The sequence below is a fragment of the Eurosta solidaginis genome, unplaced genomic scaffold, assembly GCF_040869045.1.
Source record: "Eurosta solidaginis isolate ZX-2024a unplaced genomic scaffold, ASM4086904v1 ctg00001057.1, whole genome shotgun sequence".
In the NCBI taxonomy this organism is placed as follows: domain Eukaryota; kingdom Metazoa; phylum Arthropoda; class Insecta; order Diptera; family Tephritidae; genus Eurosta; species Eurosta solidaginis.
In genome coordinates this window covers 895,959-922,399 of record NW_027136900.1, presented here as the reverse complement: position 1 = coordinate 922,399, position 26,441 = coordinate 895,959, and the positions used below count along the sequence as shown (strand labels likewise).

The following is a 26,441-nucleotide window of genomic DNA, read 5'->3' as shown; positions in this document are numbered from 1 at the left end:
TTAAAAAATCTAACTTCCGAATCAAAATTAATGTAAAAAGTGCAATAGAGTTCAAAGATAAGATAAACAACTCCTGTATATGTGATGATAAACTTCTTGTGTCGTTTGATGTAGTACCATTGTTTCCAAGTGTATCAACGGATTTAACTATAGGGACTATAATGACAAAGTGGGATGACATAAAACAATACACAGATATACCAAAAAAGCTCTTTATGGAAATATTGACCTTTTGCATCACAGAAAATAGATATTTTAAGTATAAAGAAATTATTTATACGCTGTTAAAAGGGCTTCCAATGGGATCTTCAGCATCACCGATAGAAGCCGACATCATCATGGAAGAAATATTGAAAAAAGGTGACAAACACGAGACTACTTAGCAAGTACGCAGATTATGTGTTTGCAATAGTAAGGGAGGTCGAACTAGAAAAAATAATGAAAACCCTAAACACATATCATAAAGATATACAATTTACGATGGACCTAGAGACTGAAAACAGATTAGCCTTCTTGGATTGTCTCGTATGTAAGGGAAGTAACCAAATAAAACTAGATTGGTACCAAAAGCCCACATCATCAGGACGGATAATAAGCTACAAATCCAAATATCCGAGAAGCATGATTATAAATACAGCCAAAAACTTTATTGGGAAGGTGTTGGTCACGAGGGATGCAGTGTTCCACCCTAAAAACAAATGAAAAATAGCAAATATACTAAAAATGAATGGCTTCCCTCATGGAATTATACGGAGGATGATAAAAGCTTACAGTGAAATAAAAATATCCAAAAACGTAGAAAAAACAACTACAAAGTACAAATCGATGTTATACATACCAGTCTTTTCCGGCAGATTAAAAGGTTCCGACATATATGACAAGGAAAACATCAAAATTGCACATAAACCAGACTATACGACGAATATTTTCTACAAAAACATGAAAAGTAAAGTAGCATTATTAGAAAAAAAAACAACATCGTATACAAAATTACATGCGCTGGAAATGAAAACGATAAATGTAACAAACAGTATGTAGGTACAACTAAGAATAAATTGAAAACGAGAATATCAGGCCACCGATCTGATATAATATGCAGAACAGCTAGTAACACGCAAAAAACTGCACTTGCGGCCCACTGTGCAGAGAGCGGCCATCAACCAAATTTCAAAGCAGTGAGCATACTTCAAACAGAGCAACATTACAACAAACGCTTCACTTTAGAAATGCTCCACATAACAAACACACCAACAAACAAGAGACTTAACTATAAAATAGACACCGACGGTTGCTCACATATCTACAGACACCTGCTAGAATCGTGGAAAATTAGTTCAAAGCTACATGGCGAACTGAACGGACGCAGATTAGCAAAATAAAAATAAAAATGTATGTATGTATATAAATATGCATGTGATTGCATACGTAAAATGGTTTATTTAGTTATTCTTGTTAGTTATTACAAACTAAGCTGAATTGTGTATTATTGTTGTAGCCCCCTGATGAAGATCTGCGAAGGTGATTGAAATATATTGAGAAAATAAAAAATCAAATCGTTTTATTACTTTTGACCTAGAGCCGGCAAAATAAAAAAATTACATTTAAACGTATAAAGGTCGCTAAAATCAAATATTAATTGGTCCCAAGAATAATTATGGGTGAAATTCAATATGTTAAGTCTCTAAAATTTTTCATTTCACATGTCTGGCTGCGTTGAAAATCTTGTGGCCTGTTCTGAAAGTCGATGTCATTATTTCGAATTTTATCCATCATCAATGTTGACCAAGTTTGGTTCTATGTTCTAGATAAAAAGATTCGTCGATACAACACGAATGCCCTTACCTTTTTTTACGATAGAATTAACACATTTTTTCGGAAACCTCTAAAAATTCTCGGTACTCTCAGCCGGAAAAAAATTGAGAAAGAGCAATGCTCATCCATACATTAGCCCATTCGTCCGCCTATCCGTCCATAGGCTCATTATGGCAATGTATTTTCGCAATTAATTTCATTTGAAAAAAGCTATTGCAGTGAAATTTGACATACGAACACGAGAAGAAGTTCGTAAGATTCTTACTAAAAATGGCTGTAATCGGTATATAACCACGCGCACTTTTTATATATCAAACATTTCCCATAAATAGGTTTGTTTGATATTCCGATACGTAATTGAGCTATTGTCTTTAAATTTGATATATAGGTTGGCTACATTGAGCAAACTCGATATTCCTAAAAATGTATAAAAGTGAGTGCGGCACAACCTACTTATTTAAATAGATTTCATCTGCTTTCGTTTGCGATCTCTTCAGAACGTTGAATGTAAGTTACGAAATTTGATGTGTCAAGTCCTTATTAAAAGTTGATCTTTTTTAGCAAAAACTACAAAACCCCTTGGGCAATCGCGCCCATTTTCTACATAAAATACAAAAATGCGCGTCTGAAATTTGTAAAGATACAATGATAAAATTTTAGAGAACCAAGTTCTTAAGTTGGTAGAATATGATTATTAAACAATTTTTAAAAATGGCTGTGGCAACGCCTGCTTATATCTGCATATCATTTTTAAAATCTTTGCATTTCTCGACTAAATCCAGATGGCATTTGTTCTTTTACCAAAAGCAACAACACAAAGGCTTTGTGCACAGAATAACACACGGAACCAAAATAGCTCAGCTCTACTGCATCGATCAAATAAAAATAGCAAAAAATAACAAAGGGAAAACCTTAATCTGAGCCACATACATACAGACGCAGTCGTAGCCTAATGGTAGGCCTGCGGGATTAGAAATTTGACGACTCCAGTTCGAATCTCGCTCCGAGAGAGTATAATTTCTAATTTAAAAATACAATATTTTAAGAGATCTTTGGCAAGGTCGAAATAGCTATAATATCAGCCAGCATATTAAAGTTTTTCTATTATAATAAAATACAATAATTTAATAATATTGAACAAATTAATGTGCAATGCTTCTAATACTCATTAAATACAATAATTTAATAATATTGAACAAATTAATGTGCAATGCTTCTAATACTCATTAAATATTACGGGTGTAATGTATGAAGTGACGATTGAATTCAAGATCATAAAATAAACGTTCCCGAGATAGTCGGGCTAGGACCTTAACGGTGCTTTGCTACCGGAACGTACCGGATCTATATCCTGCAAAGGACCATCAGCATCTATAACACTCCCCAAAACCTTCGCGGGTGTCTTTATCGTTAATACATCATAAAATAAAAATTTCTCATGGTCAATTTAATTCAATATTTATTAACTTTAAATCAAAATAGAAATCGATGATTGATTATCTGTATGAGCTCAACTCATTTACATATATGTGTAAAGAAAAAAGATAAGAATGTCGTAAAGCAGATCGTATGCAGTGACATAGTAATAGTGCAGGGTGCCACAGTACTGCACCGTACCGAATAGAGATGCTCACGTGTCTACCACTGCCAGTATATGTATGAATATGCTGAGGCTTTTCTTATATTTGTGGTGTGGTTCGTTACTCGAATGTGTCTTCGCCTTCTGGCATGCTTCACAGCAGCGAACAGTGCTTAACAGACGGGCGAACACCTTACATCTTACTAAATTGGCGCTGATTGCGCACAAAACGAAAAAAGCGGAGTAGCGAAAGTTTCCTATAGATGCAATGTACGCAACTTAAAGCGGTTTGTAAAAAAGCGAGTAATTAATCAGCGGATTGAACAAGATTTAATTTAATATAAATTAGTTCTTAAGCGGTTGTACAAAATATGTGTAGGCGGATGTTTACAATGAACTGACATTTCATTTTCTTTTACTTCATTCCATCGTTCGTTGGAATTACAAAATATAAGTGAGTTACCATATAGGCGCGAACATACCGGCCGCTTTTAACGACCATTACAAGTTCAAAATTAAATTCAAATATTAATTAATTACATGTCAAAAGCTTAGAATAATTACAAATTATAAATCATTTCTCGTTGGCAAAAGCGTCAGCTTTGCTGCGCGCCGCACCAATTCACCGTCTGCTGTCTTCAGTCTGACTACGCGTACAAAACATTTATTCATTCATTATTCATTTATTATTCAAAGACTTAGAGGCTGACAAGTATCATAAGTTCATAACCCTCGAAGCTGATGAGCTTGTTCGATTAATTATTACATATTTTCTTGTTTAACCATCTGCGCCCGGGTGACACTGAATCACTCGCCCAAGTCGCCATTTATTAGGTGGGGTATTTTGATAATGTATAACAACCACGTCATCTTCCTTTAGATTTGAAGATGGACGAAACCATTTAACTCGTCGCTGCAAGTTAACGAGGTATTCGTTTCGCCATCGAGACCGAAAATGTTGTCTTATTGCGCTGTTAGCTTGCCACCGCCGATGTAACGTCCCTGAGAAATTTTCAGTGTCAGGTTCAAGAAGCGCTTTAATTGGTTCGCCAATCAAAAAATGACCAGGCGTGAGAATTTCCAAATCATCAGCATTAGCAGAATACCAATATAGTGGTCGAGAGTTGACACATGCTTCCACTTCCGTCAATAGCGTAGAAAACTCTTGTTAAGTAAGTAGTTGACTACCGAGAATACGTTTTATATGGTATTTCACTCTCTTCACCCCTACTTCCCAGTAACCACCCATGTGTGGTGCGCTTGGCGGATTAAAATGCCATGTTACTTGCATGTTTGCAAAATATGATTTAAATCTATAATCTGTTATACAGCGTTGGTAAGCGGCGTATAACTCCCTTTCACCACCAACGAAATTAGTGCCATTGTCCGAATATATGTGCTGGCAATAACCTCTTCTATTTACAAATCTTGAAAAAAAACGGCAATAAATGTAGGGGAAGAGAGATCCTCAACAAGCTCAAGATGTATCGCACCAGTGCTCATACAAATGAAACTGCAGATGTAAGCCTTACATGATTTAGCACCTCTACCTTGAGTGAACTTTATAAAATATGGTCCTGCAAAGTCGACGGCACTGTGCAGGAAACATCGAAAACTAGTTAGACGGCTGCTTGGCAGATCCGACATTGTTTGGCCAAGAGGTTGTCGATTTATACGTTTGCATTTGACACATCTAAGGTAGATTGAACAAACCCGATTGCGAGTCCCAAAACCCAGAAGCGACGTTGTAGAACTGTTTGCATGATTTGCGGGCCTGCGTGGAGTGTACTGTGGTGAATATCAAATATAATGAGTTTCGCTAATGACGAGTTCTTCGGTAGTATTATCGGGTATTTGATGTCGGCAGCGACTAAAGCATATTTTATTCGGCCGCCAACACGAAGAATTCCATCAGCATCCAAAAACGGTTGAAGACGAAGTAAACTACTTCTCAACACAATTTCTTTATTTGACCTGCAAGAAACAATATTTTGAGAAAGCGTTAGTTAGGATATACTTTACCAATGATTGTTCAGCGTGATGAATTTCGTTACTAGTAAGAGCGCCACTAATGCGCTTGCTGCTAATTGTTCGCAAGTTTTTGACGAGACGGAAAGCGTATGCCGTAACTCGTTTGAGTTTGATGAACGAGTTATATCTTGACAGCAGTTCCCACTCGTCTGTGGTTTGGGTGAGATGAAATGTAGACTTTATTGAACGCAATTCAGAACTAACAACTTTGTTCTGTTTTATCAGTTGTTCCGAATCTTCTACTGCTTGATGCCGCCACTGATCTTCATTTTTAACCATCCAACTCGGTCCTTGCGACCATAGATAATGTGCAAGTAGATTCGTTGGAGTCATACCTCTGGAGGCGCAATCAGCTGGATTGTGTTCGGAACGGACGGGTCTCCAGCACTCAGGGGCTAGAACTTCTTGCACGGCAGCCACGCGATTCGCAACAAAGACTGACCATCGACTTGGTTGACTCTTCACCCATGCTAGCGTTATAGTAGTGTCGGTCCGCGCATATAACTTAGTCATATTGCAACCGAAACTTAACTGCACCTGCTTAACGAGCTTAGCGCCTAAATGAGCTGCGCATAATTCCAAACGTGGGAGTGTGGTGCTTTTCAAAGGTGCTACCTTAGCGCGAGCGGCAACTAAAACGATCTTAAGTTTCCCATCGGGTAATTGCGTACGGCAGTAGAGTACAGCGACGTAGGCACGTTGTGATGCATCAGTAAAAGCGTGGTATTCAGCATGATCGAAGATGTGACTGGTACCGATCCAACGATTTAGCTTAAGAGCCGTAAGTTTAGGAAGCTGCTGACGGTGCACGAGCCTCTCTTTAGGAACATCGGTAGGCACAGGTTCATTCCAATCAACATCTGCCCGCCAGATACGTTGAAACAAAATTTTGGTAAGAATGGTGCAAGGTGCGATTAATCCGAGCGGGTCGAATATCTTACTTGAGTCCGACAGAAATATTTTTTTCGTAAGAACTGCAGGAAGTGGTATCAGATTCACTGCAATCAATAAGCAATCCAAATCCTTGGTGAGCTGGTCTATAGAAAATTACCCTGTTAGAAGGTCTTCCATGTAAAAGTCGCGTATAATACAGCAGCCGTTTACTTGTGAGCTTCACCGGCATCTAAAGCGGTTTGGTGTAAATATCGTACGGCTAAGTCTGAAGCCGCTGCTACTCCCTAGGTTACGCGAAGCATGCGATAGTCTCGAATGCGTTCCGTTGACGCATCACGCCAGACGATGCGTTGATAATCGGTATCTTCTTCAGCGACGCACACCTGCCGATACATTTTCTCGACATCAGCCATCATGGCGTATCGATGAGTGCGGAATCGTAACATTACAGAGAACAGGTCCTCTTCTAGTTGCGGACCTACCATAAGCGCATCATTGAGGGAGAATCCTGATGATGTTTTCGATGAGGCGTTGAACACAACTCTAAGTTTAGTGGTAGAGCTGGTATCTTTAACTACGGCGTGATGATGTAATAACTTTTATGCGGTTGAGTGTCTACAAGTTCCATGTTGCCCATGGTTAAAAATTCACGCATAAATTCGATGTACTGACAACGTAGCTCATCATTAACAGCAAAACGTTTTTCCAATCTTAGTAGACTTCTGATAGCTGTTTATAGACTCGCCTAGAGTCACGGCTTCCTTGAACGGGAGACGTACAATGTAACGCCCGTCGTCGGCACGGCGTTAATACTCGCGGAAGTATCGCTTTAGTGGAAACTCCTCCAGCTCCCAAAATTTATTCACCATTCTGATAAGCTGCAGATCACAGTGAAGAGGTACAACTCCTACACTTGAACTTGATAAACGCATGGCCTTTCCGAAAAGTACCCAATCAAAAACTGTGTTTTGTGACATGGGCGTATCAGGTGGTCCTTTGCAGAGACCGCTTAGTAAAAATTGATCCATCTCGTCCATTCCTATTAAGACGTCAATAGCACCAGGTTTGGCGAAGTGCTGATCAGCAAGAGTTAGATTTCGTAAATGAGGCCAAGATGATACCTGTACAAAAACGCTAGGAAGATCGTTTGTAATCCTCGATAAAATTAGCGAGTTGATTGTGAAGCTTTGATCAAGAGATTGAGGCGCAAGCGATGGAGCGGTTTCACCCTTAACTCTACCACCATCTGATGAACCAATCCCTATGACATGAGCTACCGAAGGTTTCCTCGACAGGCGAAGGCGTTGTATGCAGGCCTCAGTCACAAAAGACGCATGTGAGCCATTGTCAAACAACACTCGTGCAGGTTGCCACCGACCTGCGTGATCTTTCAAGTATACTTCTGCGGTTGCCAACAAAATGGCCTTATCAGATTCAGCGACGTGAGATGCTGCGGAACCTGAATGCGGTGTATCGGAATTAGTAGTAACAATGGGTGATGTAGTAGTGTTATCCATCGTGGACGACATACTAGCTCAGAATGATTGCCCTGCTGCTTTACGAAAGGAGAAGCGTTTGCATTCAGCTCGCCACTGGTGTTGTCTTCTTCGCGGCAGCCGTGCAATAGTGTATGATGTCGAAGTTTGCAAATGTTACAACTCAACAAACTTCGACATTTTGTTTGAAAATTACCTTTACTGAGACAATTTAAACAAGCGTTATTTTTTTTACTGATACTAACCTTGTACCAGCGTTTAATTTGCGAAATATAGGGCAAGTGTAAATTTTATGTTTGCCGTTGCAATGAAAACATAATGATGCATCAGCTGAGCTGGATGACGATGAATGTTGCTCACCAATAGCATGGAGCACATTTGTTGTAGCCTTTGCCGTATATTTACTTTGCGCGCGTGTTCCCTCCGACGATGTTGACGATATACCACTCGTTGGTATAATTTCCAACGATCGTGCACGTGTTTCCAAAAATTCGACTAAATCTTCGAAGGTGGGTAAAACATCACCTACCAACGACAATTCCCATTGTTTTCTAGTTTCGTAAGCTAACTTGGATACGGTAATGTGGACGAGTCAATCGTTCCAAAACTCGGTAGGGCGATTTAATGCTTTTAACGGGCCGACGTGTTGCAAAATTATATTTAAAATATGCTTATTAGCCTTACCAGTATCTCGTGTTGCCTTCTCAATTGGAAAAATAGCTTTGGAATGAAATATCAACCATGACACGCAAAACTTTATAACGCGAAGTGAGTAGATCCCATGCGGCATCGTAGTGGCTATCACAAATTTGTAAACTACTTACAAGTTGAAGTGCCTCACCTTGTAGGCAATTGCGTAAATAATGTAATTTTTGACTAGCAGACAAACTAGAATATTTATGTTCGAGCGACTGAAACGCGTCGTAGAAAACTAACTAATTTGTAGGATCACCACTAAAAGTCGGCAACTGCAGCTTAAGTAGCTGAACTGGTGAAGACGTAAAACTTGTTGGTGTAGATAGACGTGGTGGCTCAGGAGTGCCGATGAGTCATTTAAAATTTGTTTTCGATACAACGTACCACTCTTCTGCCTGTACGCGCGACTGCACCTCAATAGCTATATTTTCGTCACCGCACGATAATTCTACTTCTTGAGCTTCATTGAATCGAAGCCGCTGCTCCTCAAGAAGCTGGAAATATGTTTCTATTACTTCTTTGTCTACTGCCAACGCATCATTTTTGCTAGTTTCAACGTAACGTTTAATTGCATTTAATGCAGAATCTCTTACATTTAACTTAGACATGGTAGCTGCTGCAGGGTATAACCAATTGTATGCGAATGGGGGTTATGGTGCACACGTGTGATTGCAGTTTTTGATATGCGCTTAAAAATCACAACTTATGCACATGCGAGCGATTTAATATATAAACCCCTTTTTAATATAGGTTTGCAATGCTTTAAAACTAGCAATAAGTCTTTAAATGCATTTATGGACTGTATTTCATTTTCTTCTTTTACTTCATTCCATCATTAGCTGGAATTACAAAATATAAGTGAGTTGCCATATAGGCGCGAACAGGCGCTTAACCATTTAAACGGTTATGGCCGTCGCCTCTTCTCTCCGCTAACGCCATTTAGTCACACCAAGGGACTTTAAATCGTTTTCCACCTGGTCCTTCCAGCGGAGTGGGCACCACCCTCTTCCTCTGCTTCCATAGGAGTGTGCGATAAAAATACTTTCTTAGCCGATGCGTCATCTTTCATACGCATAACATTGCCTAGCCAGCGTATCCGCTTCGTTTTAATTCGATGAACTATGTTGATGTCTGCGTATAGCTCGTAAAGCTTCATCACTAAATCTTCGGAACTCGCCATCGCCAACGCGTGGAGGTTTATAAATCTTTCGAAGAACTTTTCTCTCGAACACCCCCAGAGCCGCTTTATCTGATGTTGTCATGGTCCATGCTTCTGCACCTGTAGAGCATGATTTTCGTTTGCCGAAAGAGGACATTACTTTTCAATTGCCTACCTAGCCCAAAGTAGCATTTATTGAAGAATCACTCTTCGCTGGATTTCAGAGCTGATGTTGCTGTTAGTGTTGATGCTGGTTCCCAAATAAACGAAGAATTTTACTACTTCAAAATTATGGCTGCCAACAGTACCGTGGTTGCCAAGGCGCATATGCGCTGACTCATTTCTCGATGAAAGCAGGTACTTCGTTTTGTTCTCATTCATCATCAGAACCATCTCTACCATCTCTACTTACGGCGCGATTGTTCAAGCCGCTGATGATAATGTCATCAGCATACGCCAGTAATCGCACGCTTTTATAGAATATTGTTCCAAAGCGGTTAAGTTCTGCACCTAGTATAATTTTCTCCAGCATCAAATTAAAGAAATCGGACAATAGGTGGTCACCCTGTCTTAAACCTCGTTTAGTTTCGAGCGGCGCGGAGAGGTCCTTCCCAGTTATGACTGAGCTGATGGTGTTGCTCAGCGTCATTTGCACAGCCGTGTAAATTTTGCGTTCTGTCGAAGGCGGCTTTAAAATCAAGGAATAGGTGAGGTGTGTCGATTCCTTTTTCGTAAGTCTTTTCCAAGATTTGTAAAATCTGGTCGATGGTAGATTTACCAGATTTGAAGCCACATTGATAAGGTCCAATTAGCGTATATACGATGGGCTTCCATTTTTCTCATAATACACTAGACAGGACCTCACATACGATATTAAGAAGGATGATTCCGCTGTATCTGGCGCAGTTTGCAGTATGCACTTTCTTGTGGACTGGGCCAAGAACACTTTGATTCCAATCGACGGGTGTGCACACGTCGGACCATATCTTGCAAAGAAGCTGATGCGTGCTTCTTACCACCAGACACCTGGGTTCCATGTACTTTTCATAGCACGATCTCTCCAAGCTCTTTCGACATATAACCGCACTGCGTTACCTGCCTTTACGCACTAAACACACCCCTGAGTGCAAATGGCATCGCTGTCAGCTATTGCTGAACAGCAATGCCAATTGCGCTCAGCAGTGGCAATTGCATTCAGCAATATGAAAAAATGGCAATGCAGCGTGGGTACATTTTACAGTTCAGATGGAACCGGCAACTTATACACACGCGAATGAATTGGAAAGTCTAAGTTAACAGTAGAAATTATAATCTAAGTTAAAAGTAGAAACTAAAAACTAAGTGCACAACTAAGAACTAAAACGTGTAAAGAACAAAGTTTAAACAAAACCATTAAACTTAAAAATTAAACAAACATTTATTTAACCAAACATAAAAGAAGACAGAGTAAGTTCGATAACAGTTCCGTGTGTGTGTGTAGCAGTGTGTGCACAGAACAATATTTCATAGTGTTCACGGAATGGACACCTTATAGACACGTATGGACGCACGGCTGATGTTGAAGTGTCCCTCACCAATTAAGCGGTGCTGTTGGTTATCCGAAAAGATTTAGGTAAAAGTGTCAGCAGTGCTATTAACTGATAATTTCTAGAAATGATAAATACCCACATTAAGTAGATCCTACAGGGTACTGTAGCGTCTTTTAGAAATTATAGCAGTGAGGAAGGCAGCAGAAATTCTGGAGGAAGCGTGCTTAAACTGCAGTCGCATCGATATATATATATTGATGCAAATAAGCATTGGAAAAACATCGCTCAGGCCGGACCTTACATCTATACTAGGTTCACGCTCATAAAGAGATAGAAGGTAATGAAAATGCCAACGTTAAAGCAGGGTGCAGCGTTCTCTGAGTCGACGATAGACGTCCAAATCTGTTTGGGAGAAATCAAAACGAGAAAAGAGTTGATATGGTCCATCAAGCAGGAAAATGTGCTTCCCACGGCAGCCGGTCCTATGTACCAGAGGGACTCGGGATTGTTTTCTCGACCAAGGGCTGTAATTTCAGTGTAACCCATTTAATTTGTTGCGTCCCTCCCACAAACTGTCATCATCGGAGCAGCTCCTTGCAGACAAACTGCTCCATATCTTCTGCTGCATATGTCGTAAAAGGATTTATCTCAGACGGTCATACTCTTGCCAGTGTGTCACGTGTAAAAGATGGCTGCACCGTTCGGGCTGTTCTGGGTTGGAACCCAACGTTCGTCTCCCCAGAAATTTCTACAAAACCTTTGTGGCTCTCTGCTGTTCACGTCCAAGGACGTCCCGCGGTTAACTCTCCGCCACCTTTTAGCAGCGACGCTGCCCAGCAGGCCACATCAACTGTCCGCTGTTGCTCGCCCCAAACGGCGCCTCCACCTAACGCAGCCGCTGCAACTCATCACTACAATTTACGTAGCATGGACAGTAGCAATGCCGAGCACCAGTTTTACCGCGTCGTTCCCTTCATTTTCTGACACACGCACTCGCGTAAGAAGGAGTTATCAACCCCCAGTCCCTCACACCGCGTGTTCTTTTAGCAACTGGCCACCTGCCCATGCTCCTTTTAATACAGCGACCTGCCAATTTCATCACCTCTGAAAAGCGGACTTTTATTAATTTTAAAAAAGCTGGGGAGGCTACAAAAACTTCACAAATCAATCTTTTGCTGCTCTTCCTATTCCAACTGATGTCCAGCAAGGAGAGCGTGCGTTCCGCAAGGTCATATTTATGTTGTTGTTGTTGTTGTTGTTGTTGTTGTTGTTGTAGCAGTACTTCGCCCCATCTAATAGGTGTGACCGATTACAAATTGTCATCAATATCCTCTAACGGGAGTCCAAGGAAATTTGCTGTTTCAACAAGGGCGCACCATAATGAGATTGGTGTTAGAGGCGTTGGTTCCAAATTACAATTGAAGAGATGGTTGGTGTCATGTGGGAGCACATTGCAAGCAGAGCATACATTTTGATGTCGGGGTTGATTATAGATAGGTAAGAGTTTAACCTGTTACAGTATCCAGATCGAAGTTGACCTAGAATGACTCGCGTTTCCCTAGGGAGTGTGCGTTCCTCCTCTGTAAGTTCGGGGTATTGTTCTTTGAGCACAGGATTCACCGTGCAATTCCTGACATAGAGGTCCGACGCCATTTTGTGGAGTTCACTGAGGACCTGCTTGTGTCTTTTGGCTTCATACGTCTGTGTTCTCAGGTGCCGTATTTCCTCATAATGCTTCCGGAGATGACTCCTTAAGCCCCTGGGCGGTGTTGGCTCATCAATCAGATGCCTGTTGGGATGCCCAGGTGTCTGGGTTTGGTTAGCATTTCCTTTCTCTCCCTGATGGGAAGTATTATCGCTTCATTATGTAGATATTGTTCTGGGGACATAAGAAGACAACCCGTGGCGGTTCTGAGGGCAGTATTTTGGCAGGCCTGTAGCTTCTTCCAGTGAGTAGTCTTTAGGCTTGGCGACCATATTGGGGACGCCTGGCATGCAATCGGCTGTAAAGTGACCTTTTGTAGTCACTCGTTTCTGACTATTTTTGTTTTATTTAGGTTTTTATTTTGTATCGATATTTTGTTCTTAGTTGCACAATAAATTTAACCTCTTAGTTTTTATTTATTTATACATATACTATTTTAACTTTCTTTTTCTTACAAAATTAGTTCTTAGTTCTTCAACTTTTATTTTAAACTCCTTGTTAACAATTTTCACTTTCTTCTTTTTCGTTTGGGCAGGCTGCCGGATAATCTCTTCTTTCGCGTCCAAGAATACAATGATGGCCGGCCTTTTTCTGCCGAGCCGAATTGCTCTGTTTCCATTTGTTTCAACACCTGTTGTCCGTTCACAATAGACCCTTTTATTATTTATTAGGCTGCTGTAACACCATCCCCCTTTGCGAAAAAAGGTTGAAGTCGACAAGTTGATCAGGTTTGTCGGCTTCAACTTTTTTGGGTGGTGTGCTTTTACATTCCAGAATGAAAAAAAAATTTTTTTTGGACTTTTGTGGCAGATGTACCTAAGATAACTTGGCTAATTAATTTAATTACATTTATTATGCTTATTTTTACCTTCGTCGTTAGCCTACTTATTTACATATATGAATGTTAATAACTTAAATTTTTTTTTTTTTTGTAATTCAAAGTTTCATTTCCATAGGTTTAGATTAAATTTTCTTTTCTTTTGGATTTAAAAGTTATTGACAATACTTAAAAAAACAAATTTTACATTTTTGAATTTAATAAATAAAGGATATTAATTTACTTTGTTTATTCTATTTTTGTGTACAATTTTTTCTTTATTATTTGCTTCATCAAAAATATGTTACATTGGGTTCGTTTGTTTTTGTTACAACAAATGGACCTGAATATATACTTTCATGTTTGTGGTGTGGTTCTTTTTGTAAAAGGACTTTATCGCCTATTTTATTAATTATTAGTTTTGCCGTTTTGTCATAGGCATTTTTACTTTGTACTTTATGCTTATTTATTAAATGTTTTGCCATTGCATGCGATTTTTGCATCCTAAATTTAACTTCCTTACTGTAATTTTCTACGTTATAAATAAGGATCAATTTGTTCCTTCTTTAATTCAAGTGGCAATGTAGCCACTACACTAATCCAAAAGGCGTAAGTTTATTATCAAATACAGTGTTTGTTGTTGTGTTGTGCAAAAATGTGAAATATTTGAGATAAATATCCCAATCCGAAGCTGTTTCATTTAAATATGCTCTCAGATATTCATTATAAACCCTATGATTTCTTTCGACTGTGCCGACTGTTTCATGGTGTTAAGCCGTCGAAAAATCATGATTTATATTTAAAAGTTTAGTTAATTCGGAAAATACTTCATTTTTAAATTCTGTTCCTAGGTCTGATCTAATGGATTTCATTATTCCATATTGTTACGAATATTAGCAACACTAAGGGGTATTGCCATCTCAAAGCCGATGCTAAACAGTGATTTGTATGCACATCAATAATTCAATCATTATGTCTACACACATGTCCATACTAGCAGCGGAGAAGCAACGCACAAACACATGCATATATCTTATCTAAGGTGCTCACAAGAGAGGGCAATAATTTGTGCAAGTATTACTCACGCATATGAGAAGCCATAAACGTAGTTGTGGCTGGTGATTTTGTAGCTGATAACTAACTAGTAAGTTCTGGAATGGAAAAGCCTAAAAGTATGCAACGAGAAATCAAAAAGTATAAAAGGCCGCGACAGTAGAGGCGCGAGTTAGTTTCGTTCTCTTGTGTGTCGATTAAGCACGCTATCTGTCGAGCAATAGCAGTATTATTTTGAAAATCAGTTGTAGTGTTATTGTAAAGAACTTGAATAAAGGCCATTTGCATTATGAAATATATAGTAGTATAGTATTTTGTTCGCAATTTTGCATATAATTTTTTGCTACCGAAATGTCCTAAAATGCGATGTTATGATAAATTGTCATGAGTTTTTGTTTTTTTGTCTTCGTCTGTCACAGTTTTTACCGGTTCCGTTAGGGTAATTTCTAAATGGTTTAAAATTTTATTTCCAGCGGTTTTCAAATCGGATATAGAGAAATATTTAAAAAAGTTATCGTCCTTTTGCCATTCTATTATATCAATATTGTGCTTGCCAGCTTCTTTTTCGAGCTTCAAAAGTAATTCATCTAAATGCATTATTTTGTTAGCAAACGCAACATTGACTAACTCGAGTGTTTATGTTTTAAATCCGCATGTATTTCGAATTTTTTAATTTTACTACTTTTATCGTAACTTATTTGGCTTTTAATCCTAGGTATTTTCCTTGAAAAATTATGTGAAAATTGATCGTAAACTTGTAATTTTATGTCCTCCTCTTCTGCTTCTTCTTTGTCTGTTAGTTTTTGCGATAATTGGTCTTGTTTTGTCTTTGATCTTGTCTGTACCGCTAAAATCTCTTTTGTTGAATTTTTAAGTTCTTCTATTGCGATGTGAGAGAGTGCATCTGTTCCTACATTGGTTTCTCCTTTTATGTACTGTATAGTGAAGTTGTATTCTGATAGTTCAAGCCTAATACGTGAAAGTTTTGAAGATAGGTTTTTCATGTTAAACAAATAAACTAATGGACGATGATCGGACTTGACAGTGAAGTGTGTGCCATAAGTGTATGGTCTAAACTGTTTAATAGCAAAAAATATAGCTAAAAGTTCTAACTCAATTATTGGTTTCTTTTGTTCCGCATTATCAAATGGCTCCGCAACCAATTTTTGACGCATCGACTGTAATGATGAATTCTTTTTTGAAGTTTGGATGTTTGAAAAACTTGTTCTAAATTCTTAAGATGGTGAGCTTCGCTGCACAATGACTATTAGATCTTCGGCATATAAAAACGCTTGGTTTGGAGAAATTCCTGAAAAGGCAATCGACATCATTCCTGTAAATGAATTTGGAGCTACGTTTAAATCAAATGGTAAAACTTTCGAACGAAAAGCACCACGATCAGTGCTGAATGAGGTGATGTCTCTAGAATCTTTATTTAAGGGAATTTGTTGAAAACCTGAATACAAATCCAATGTACAGAAATATTTGGCTCGGCCGAGATTATCCAGAATGTCGTCTACTCGTGCCAGCGGAAATTTGTCTGCTATTAATTTTTTGTTTACGGCGCTAAAGTCATGTGTGTACCAGTATTAATGGGCTATTGTAATTAGCGTGGCTGTGTTCAATAAGGTCGTTTTTTAATAAATTATCAACTTGTCTATTAATTTCCTCTCTCTGACTATATAGCAAATGGTAATTTTTATGTAAACGGGATTTTCAGTCGTAGTTTCTGTTCATAAAAATTGTTAATCGTCATACGGTCGGTCTTTAGTGCAAACACGTCGGCATATTTTAGAGATACGTCGAGAAGCTGTGATTTGGCATAATTAGGCATTTGTTTTTCTAAAATTAAATTTAATTCCTCGGATCTTTTCAAGTCTTGTGAAGTATCGTTTATTTTGTAGACATTGTAGTTGGTGATTTCATCCGTAACTATGTTAAAATTTTTTATGTATTTTACAAATCTCTTGTGTGTCTACAAAAACTGGATATTTTGATTTTTTCAAGCTAAATAAACGATAAACTTCACATCTTGGAGGAATTATCAAAGTGTTATCGGTTGTATTATGTAAAATTGAAATTGTATCAATATTTTTGCCAATGCCAATTGTTATACTCTCGTTTGCATAGTCGATTATGCAATTGTATTTTTTCAAAAAGTCTTTGCCTAAAATGCCATCTGACGGTATGTTGAATTTGTCATCTACTATATGTAAAGTATGTGGAATTGGAAAATTTTAATGAAAAAGTTCTGTTTTAATAGTCCCAAAGTTGAAACTGTATCTGTTGTAACGCCGGTTGTATTAGTTAGGATTTTACTACATTAAATCCTTTAAAAAAATATTTTTTTGTGGACTCGAAGTCCGACTTTATTCTTTCACTGTCAAATTAGAACTGAATTTACAATTATTTTTAATTCTACTTTACAGCTAATTCTACATTTGTGTGTTTGTTAGGTCACGTTGCACCTGCATGTGCTGGTAATATTTGCCGGATTTGTTGTAGCAGCGTCATCATATTTTGGTAGCGCGTGTGGTGTCATTTGCCCATTGGAGACAATCTTAAATGTTCGCATTGTCACTTGATATTGCTGTGATGCAATAATTTTGTTATTGCAACGTTTGTTGTGTTAACTATCCCCCACTCAAGAATGAACGTCCTCGGTCATTAGAAGAACGGAAGATCATTGAACTTGATGTAGGTCGGGATTTTATTTGTCTGGCTGGGTAAAACCCCTGTAGGGATTTCAGCTTAAGCTGCTTGGCTTCTTTCAATGTATTCAAAACTAATTGATTTACGTGTACGGATGATAATTAATATACCCACCAGCGCTATGAAGGCTACGATTGTCAGTGAATGTAATGAAAATGATCTCTTTCTCAAAAAATTAATTCGCTTTGTGTTGTTTATGTGTAGTTCTTGCAGAACTTGTAATGATAAAATGTCCATATGACTTTTTTCAGCTGGGGTTAGCTGCAGGACTGAAGATATGGCTTCAAATGGTTGGGATGCAATATTTCTGTATAACTGATTATTTATTTTTACTGTTGAATTATAAAATTGAATAAGGTGTGTCCCATTAATTTCTTGGGGTGCCTCGTTGACTTCTATCTGACCATTGAAATTGTTTCTGCCTTTAATTTTTCTAATGCTACTTTTACTTCCTGTTTGTTAAATATTACAGTATTAAGGATATTTCTTTTAGCCCATTGTATGGCGTATTTTATATTTATTAATTCATCTTTTATTAACCTTATTTTGCTTTGCAAATCTACTACAATTTCATCGATTATACTATTATCCTTACTTATTGCATTTAAAATTGAATTTGTCATTGTGGTAATATTGCTTAACCTTTTACTAAAAAGTTCATTTATTATCGTTTGTTTATTGTTATTTTCGTTTAGGTTCATCAGGTTGTTGTTATTGATTTCTAGGTCATCGTGGTCGGGTGATCCAGCCAGATATTTCCACGCAGTGCCTAGGATATTAATAGCTCTTTCCTTACGTAGTTTCTTTATTGGTTTAAGGGATTCAAGGATTTCGAGGGTTTGGTTTGTTTCATGTTTAAGGACTGGATAAAGAAAACTGTCCTTAGGTAGTCGCTATGTTATGTGAGTGTGAATGTCTGTCAAAAGTGCTTCGTCCTTATTAAGGTAAATTACGTGAATAAGTCGATAGGTATCGTCCTGAATTTTGGCGAGTCCATTGCTGATGGTCACTAAATAGGAGTGCGTGTAGTCCAAAATTTCTACGTCTCCGTTAATCGGTAGGAGGAGATGGAGTCTGTAAATGTAGGAATTATTAACTTGTCATGTTACTTTTGTGTACCGTCTTTCCTGATTCAGTTATAATTGTTGTGCTTTTATCTTCTTTTACTATTTCTTTTCTGTATTTTGGGGATATCTTGGATCCTAATCGTTTGTCGATTTTTACGAATACAATATCTCCTGGCATGTATGTCTTTGTGAGTGTGCGTTTCTTGTTGTGTTGGGTAAGGTCCTTATTCTGTTTTTCCCTGAGTTTTTCTGTAATTTCTCTCCTAGCCTGTTCAAATTTGCTTGGGTCTGTACTAACGTTTCGTCCGAAAAATACTTCAATTGGTCTTCGTCCTGTTGTGGAAGATATTGTACTCGTAAACTGCTCTGTCCAAAAGTTCGGGGAATGATGAAAAATCTCGTTCAGCTTTTGGGCAACGTATTAATTCTGTAAGGGTGGAATGAAAGCGTTCTATTTGTCCGTTAACTGAACTTTTATATGGAGGAGTTTTGTATATTCGGATGCCGGAGGGTGTCCTCGAGCATAAAGGTAATGAATGCGGAATTGAGACTTGTCTCATTGTCTATGACTATGAGTTCTGGGACGCCAAATTGGAATAAAAGTTCACGCAAGGGCTCTTTCACGTGTTCTATTGCTCTGGATTTTATAATTTTCGTCTGAACATATTTTGAGAAATTATCGATTGCCGTTAGTACTAGGTTTTTTTCTGTTGTGTATATATCGATGTGAAGGATGTGTCCTGGATACTGTGGTAATGGCGTCTTTTTCAATTCGGGGTTATTGGGATGGCGATCGTATTTATTCTCGCTGCATACCAAACAGTTCTTAATTGTATTTTTTATTTTTCTGGACATGGCTGGAAATTTTCTAAAATTTGGGTTTTATTTTCACAATGGTTTATGTGTGTTCTTCGATGAGTCTTTATGATCATTTCTTCTTGCTTCTGTTCACTTATGATTCATGTACTTGTTTTTGGGTGAACCCTATTTTGTAAGATCTAAAATGGATGATTCATCTGTTTTTATACAGTTTATAACGGATGGATTCAAATGTCTTTTAAGGATATTAATAAGTCGGGAAGTATCGTAGTCTGGTTCCTCTACAATGTGTAACCATTTTGAATTGATATGTTGATATCGGGCCTGATTTTAATAGGATTTGGTTTTTGAATACGTTAACGGGTGTTTCCAAACTGGGTATTAGATCGTGTGAGGAACTATCGCTGCTGTGACAAGTGGCAGTTGAAAGGCTATTGTTTTCTGTACTAGGAGGCCTAGAGAGTGCATCGGCAACCACATTGGTTCTTCCTGGTTTATATTGTAGTTCATAGTTATACTCTTCTAGGATGCACTTCCACCTCTTCATCTTGCCATTGTAGTTTTGTTGCTCAAAGCGAAAGTCAAGTGTTGGTGGTCCGTAAAGATTACCACTTTAGGTGAACCGTATAAATAATTTCTGAAGCTGTAGACTGCCAAATTATCGCTAGCATCTCTTTTTCGTTTGCAGCGTATGCTTCTTCGGCTTTTGTTAACGAAAGGGGTATGTAGGCTATTGGTTTGCCTGATTGTTCGAGAACGGCGCCGATCGCGTGGTTGGACGCGTCGGTGGTGAGATGAAAGTCCTGGGTAAAATCAGGATATGCTAAAACTACTTCCTTTGACACAAGTAAATATTTTAATTTGTTGAAGGCGTCTAATGCTGTGCTGTCGAGAGTTATTTGTTTTTTACTGGATGCATTCTTCTCCCTCCTCCCCTCTTAAGAGCGTGGTCAGGGGTTTAGGGGATAGTCCAAGGAAAGATTTTAAATCTTTCAAAGTTTTTGGACATGGGAATTTTTGAATTGCTTCGACCTTTGAAGGGTTGGTTCTGATGCCGTCAGGTGAGATAATGAATCCTAAGAATTGTACTTCTTTTCGAAAGAATTCACATTTATCTAATTGAACCTTCATATTCGCTTCTTGTAGAGTGCGAAATATTTGTTTGATGTTTTGGAGGTGGCTTTCTTCATTGTCGCCGAAAACTATTATGTCGTCGATATAGACATAACAGGTTTTACCTATGTAATTCCTTAGAATGTCATCTAAGGCCCTTTGAAATATGGACGGCGCGTTTTTCCTATAAAGGTATCTGATGGATTCCGTTTTTTAAGTCCAGTACGGAAAAGTATTTATTATTTCCTAGTTGCGCAATTATTTAGTTAATCTCGGGAATTGGATACCTATAGTTACGTTGTTCAATTTCCTGTAGTCGATTACGAGTCTATACTTTTTTTCCCAGAGGCATCTAGTTTTTTTGGGACTACCCACAGGTGAGTTGTATGGGGAACGCGATGGCCTTATTATGCCATTATTAAGTAAGGTTTGAATTTCGTCGGTGACAAATTCTCTCATTCCAACAGGATATGGGTAATATCTAGTGTATACGGGCGTGGCGGAAGACGTGCTTATCTCGCCTAATACGGTAGTGCTATAGGTTAGCTTTTCGTTTGGCTCAGTAAATAATTGATCGTATTTTTTTACAAGTTGTTGCATATAAAATTTTTGAGAGGGTGTCATATGTTCGGTCCTAACATCGATTTTGTTTACGGCAGGGGAAAGCATTTGTTTAATTTTAACTTCATCACGAACGTTAATGGTTGCATGGAGATCCTTGAGACTATCGTTGCCGATGATCCCATCAAAGGATTTTAATTCTGGCAAAATAAGAAATTTTAAATTTGCATTTATTATTATTGTGTGGTGGGTGATCCTAATTTGACCCGCTATTGAATTTGTGAAAAAGGGGTTTTCGTTGGGGATGGGTTTCGAGACAAATTGAGGTTGTATATAGTTTTTACTTGAACCGGTGTCTATTAATATTTTACGGATTTTCCCGTTTCTCGTTCTAAACTAAACGTAGGGTAACGAGGAACTTTCATCCTAAAAAATTAACGTCAATATAATCTGCTTGATTATCGTCAGGGTGTTCCTGCAGTAGATCTTCGTGCTCTGCATTGGCCACGTATATCTCGTATCCCTCTTCAGTTGGTGTCCAGTTTTGGTGATGTGCTGGTGTTCCTGATAATATTGTTCGTATTGTGCGGCTGTGTCTATGTGAAAATTCCGTTGCTGTTTAAGTGGAATTTGGTGCGAAAGGTTTGACGTCCTTTTTTCGGCCGGTTTATTGAAATTTGGCCTATTCATGTAGTTTAGTGCTCTCGACTGGGTGGAGCGATCGATGTCCATAGGCTCTGGACGAGGTTGCGGCTTCGGAGCCGTTGGTCTAGGTGGTTGGGTTTGGCGATAGTTTTGCTAAGGTTGTTGAAGTTGATGGTTTGGTTGGGTGACTTGTTGGTAATATTGGGGCAACTGTTGGTGTCGAGGTTGCATGTGCGGTCCTGGGATATACGCGAGTTGCGGATAGAATGGTTGAGGTTTGTACTGCGGGTTCTTTGGTGGCAGTGGAGGCGTGATAATGGGATTAGCCTTTCGAGTCATGCTTGGTTGTGTAAAGGAATAGTTGCTACGGGCAACTTGGTTTTCGAGTTTGAGACATAAATGTAGGGCTTGTGGGAGATCCTCGGGTTCTTTCATCCCTAGGAGTCGGGGAAGATCGCCTTTTAAGCCTCTAATAAATGTGTCAAGGGCTTCGTGCCTATAAGTCTGTGTAAGGAGCGAGAGTGACTCCTGGCTCATTTCCAGACTTGTTAATTTGTTTAGTATTAAGGACAGGTGAGTGTAAACGTTTTGATAAAATTCTTGGATCGTACAATTTCCTTGCACCAAGGATGTGAGTTGGCATTCGGGGGTGGTAATATCTCTCTTATCCGCATAGTATAGCGATAAACATCTGGAAATTGCTTTCCAGTCAAGGGGCATACTGTATGATTCTAAGGCAATGTCTGCACTGCCGACAATTTTTTATTTCTAATAACGGATATGTCATAGAAATTTCATAGTTAACAATAAGCTATGCAACATGTGCCTCGATCATGTATATGAAGGCAATTGGAATAACAAGAAAAAATGCAGTAAATGTGGAAAAATTATCATAATTTACTGCCTTATAATGAGTTCCAAAAGGAAAAAGGAGCAGGGGAAGAAAATATGAAGAAATCTTCCGCTATGATGACACAAAATTCCGAAACATCAATACTTTTAGCAACAGCACAAGTAAGAGTAAAAGCAGCAGATGGAGAGTACGTGATATTGCGTGCACTCAAGGATCAGAGAAGGCTACCATTTCGGAAGAAGCGGTTCAAATACTACACTTAAATATTGAAATCAAGCTAAGGTTCCTAAGCAACGAAACTACAAGGTCGAAGCACTAATTTTACCAAAATTGGCGAGTGCGCAACCAGACAAAACATTTAAATGGGATATAGAACAATGGAGAAATTATACATTAGCTGACCCCAACTTCAATAAGTCAGATCGAATCGATCTCGTTATTGGAGGAGACGTATATGCTGACATATTAGAAGAAGGCATATTTAAAAAAGATAGTATACTAGGCCAAGCTATGAAATTAGGTTGGATATTGTCCAGAGTTTTACAGCAAGAAAGAAGAAATGGTAGAATCATAGCAGCGGTGACTACAACATTGGAGAGGTTTTGGGAAATAGAAGACACCACATCACCAACTAATAAAGCAGATGAAGGCCTAGATATTTTTGACAAAACGACAAAAAGGGATGAAAATAATAAATTTGTCCTCAATCTGCGTTTTAGGAAAGAAAAGGAACTAGGCGGGTCTCGCAAATAAGCAATGGCGAGGTTTCTTAATCTTGAGAAAAAGTTTGCGGCAAATGACGAATTGGGAAAACAATATGTTGAATTTATGGGAGAGTACTTAGAAATGAACCATATGAAAAAAGCAAGTGAAAATAATTGCGGAAATATCTATTTGCCACATCACCCCGTAATTCGAGAAGATAGTCTCACAACTAAGCTACGAGTAGTTTTTGATGCATCTGCAAAAATTACAAATGGTACCAGTTTAAATGACATCCTTTTCATAGGCTCCAAAAAGATATATTTGATATCATTATCAAATGGAGACTTTGGCAATATGTGGTAACAAGCGATACAGAAAAGATGTATCGGCAAATTAAGGTAGCAGAGGCTGATCAAGATTATCAGCGCATATGGTGGAGAGACACGAAGCAAAAGCCGATTGAAGAGTACAAACTGTAAACAGTTACGTACGGAACAGCATCCGCTCCTTTTCTTGCAACAAGAACATTACAAGAAATCGCCAAACTTTGCGAGCCCTACTATGAGTTGCTTTCAAACATCATTAAAGACGATTTCTACATGGACGATTTAATGACAGGAGCAGACTCAGTAAATGAATGTAAAGTCATTCAGTGCGAAATATCGAAAAATCTGCAAAAATATGGATTTCACTTACGAAAATGGATGTCCAGTAATAGTGAGATTATAGAAACGATTCCCACAAATGGCGAAAATGAGGTAATAAGAAAAGCAGAAGACGAAACAGTTAAAACTTTGGGTATACAATGGGACCCGATGAAAGATATGTTTGCATTCAATATGAATTTTTCAACAAAAAAGCTAGTAACAAAGAGGCAAGCTTTATCTGATTTGGCGAGAATTTTCGATCCAGTGGGTTGGCTTTCACCTATGACGGTTATAGCAAAGTTGTTTATACAAAGACTTTGGTTGATGAAACTCAACTGGGATGAGTTACTTGACGAGAATTTGGCAAAAGAAAGGCAAGAGTTTATGAAGTACGTACCAGAGATAAAAAGAATAAAAATTCCTAGATGGTTTGAAACAAAAAATAATTTTGAAATTGAACTTCACGGATTCGCAGATGCATCTGAAAAAGTTTACGCAGCAGCAGTATACGCTAAAGTGGGATCAGTTATAAAGATAATTGCTGGTAAAACCAAAGTAAACCCGATTAAAAACAGAAAGACATTGCCAAAACTGGAATTATGCGCGGCTCACCTGCTTGCTAAAGTGCTGCAAAGAATAAAGGCAATTATCAATAGAGGGGGTAAAATATTTGCTTGGAGTAACTCTACTTAAACCTTAGCATGGATAAAAAATTCCCGAAATAAAGACAAATTCGTTAAAACGAGAGTAGAACAAATCAAGCTGTATGCTCCCACGGTGATATGGCAACACGTTGGAACCAAGGGCAATCCAGCTGATGTAGCATCCAGAGGAGTATTGGCGAACAAACTTGTGGAGCACGAACTATGGTGGAAAGGACCCAAATGGTTACAAAAAGAAGAAAGTCAATGGCCAACACAGACTATACTGAAATTCGATGCATTGTATGTCTAAATATCAAAAGAATCACATTTCTTGGATAAGGTAATAGTAAAGTATTCTAGTTTAGCTAAATTAATAAGGGTTGTAGCTTACATATTGCGATTTATAAAACAAATTCGAGAACAAAAATATCCTTCGTACTTAATTAAATCAGAGCTTAAGGAAGCTGAACAGATAATAATAAAACATCAGCAAAGATTACAATTTAAAGAAGAAATACAGAGCTTGGAAATTAGGAAAGAAGTTAGTAATAAAAGTAACATTGCAAGCTTAAACCCAATCCTAGGTAATAACGGAATCCTTTGCGTAGGTGGTAGGTTGGGGAATGCAAAACTGCAATTCTATCAAGAGCATATTAAATAAATCACATTTATCAACGTTAATTATTGAAAAGGTTCACAAAACAACTTTACATGGAGGAAATAAGTTAATTGAATCAATGATTAGAAGGAATTATTGGATAATTTGATTGAAAAATTCAATAAAGGAAACTATTAGAGCTTGTAATCACTGCATACGTTACCGCAAGGAAGCAGCCAAACAAACAATGGGAAATCTTCCAGAGTTTCGAGTGTCACTGTCAATTCCATTCACACATGTTGGTGTAGACTATGCAGGTCCGAAACAGATGAGATGTTCGAAAAGAAGAGCGCAAAAGGCATTTAAAGGATATATATCGGTATTTGTATGTATGGCAACAAAAGATATTCATTTAGAGGCAGTAAGTGATTTAACAACTGAAGCGTTTCTAGCTGCCTTGAAACGATTAGAAGGGGGAAAAGTCAGCATAAATACTCATATAACGGAACAAACATTGTCGGAGCTTGCAGAAAATTAGACTTAGATTTCAAAGAGGCAATAAAAAATAATTCAGCAATAGCTCCCATATTAGAAGCAGACAAAATTCAATGGCATTTTGGGCCGCCGGCAGCTCCTCACTTCGGAGGAATTTGGGAGGCTGGAGTCAAGTCAGTAAAATATCATTAAAAAAGAATGCTAGGCGAAAGTAAATTGACATTTGAAGAGATGACCACTTTAGTAGCACAGATTGAAGCAGTGCTAAACTCGCGACCTCTATGTGCAGGCAATAGTGAAAGCGATATAGATGATTTAACCCCTGAACATTTTTAATAGGATGTCCATTAATAGACTGCCTAGAACCAAATGTCGACACAACAAGAGGTTCATTAGACAGATGGAACTGATACAGAAAATTAAAAGAGATTTTTGGAAACGGTGGAAAAGCGAATATGTCACAATGTTGCAACAACGGATGAAATGGAAAAATAAATCCGACAATCTAGTAGAAGTTCAAATAGTCATTATTAAAAATGAAGAGACTCATCCGGTAAAATGGCCACTGGGCAAAGTTATTAAAACTCACCCTGGAAGCGATGGAAAAACTAGAGTAGTAACCCTAAAATTGCAAAATGAGATACTTAAACGCCCCGTTCACAAACTATGCCCGCTAGAAATGACAGGCAGCAGCAATACAATACAGAAGCCTGCTAGCCTGTTGACATCAAGAATATCGAAAAATATAGCAGGTACAGGGGGGCAGAAAGTAACAAAAATAATGATGATGTGGTTTACGTTTCTTATGTTA

At 38.3% G+C, this 26,441-nt stretch overlaps 1 protein-coding gene across 4 annotated transcripts in view; it reads left to right on the top strand.

Moving 5' to 3' along the window:
* LOC137235728 (eukaryotic translation initiation factor 4 gamma 3-like) overlaps positions 1 to 26,441 on the top strand; it is a 938,449-nt gene that overhangs the window by 44,248 nt on the left and 867,760 nt on the right. Inside the window, exon 1 of one of the 4 annotated variants that reach the window (XM_067758598.1) lies at positions 14,596 to 14,862. The exons of the other annotated variants lie outside the window; for them this stretch is intronic. The gene's annotated coding sequence lies outside the window, so the exon portion shown is untranslated. Of the gene's footprint in view, positions 1 to 14,595; positions 14,863 to 26,441 lie in introns of those variants that run through there. 4 annotated transcript variants of the gene reach the window in all.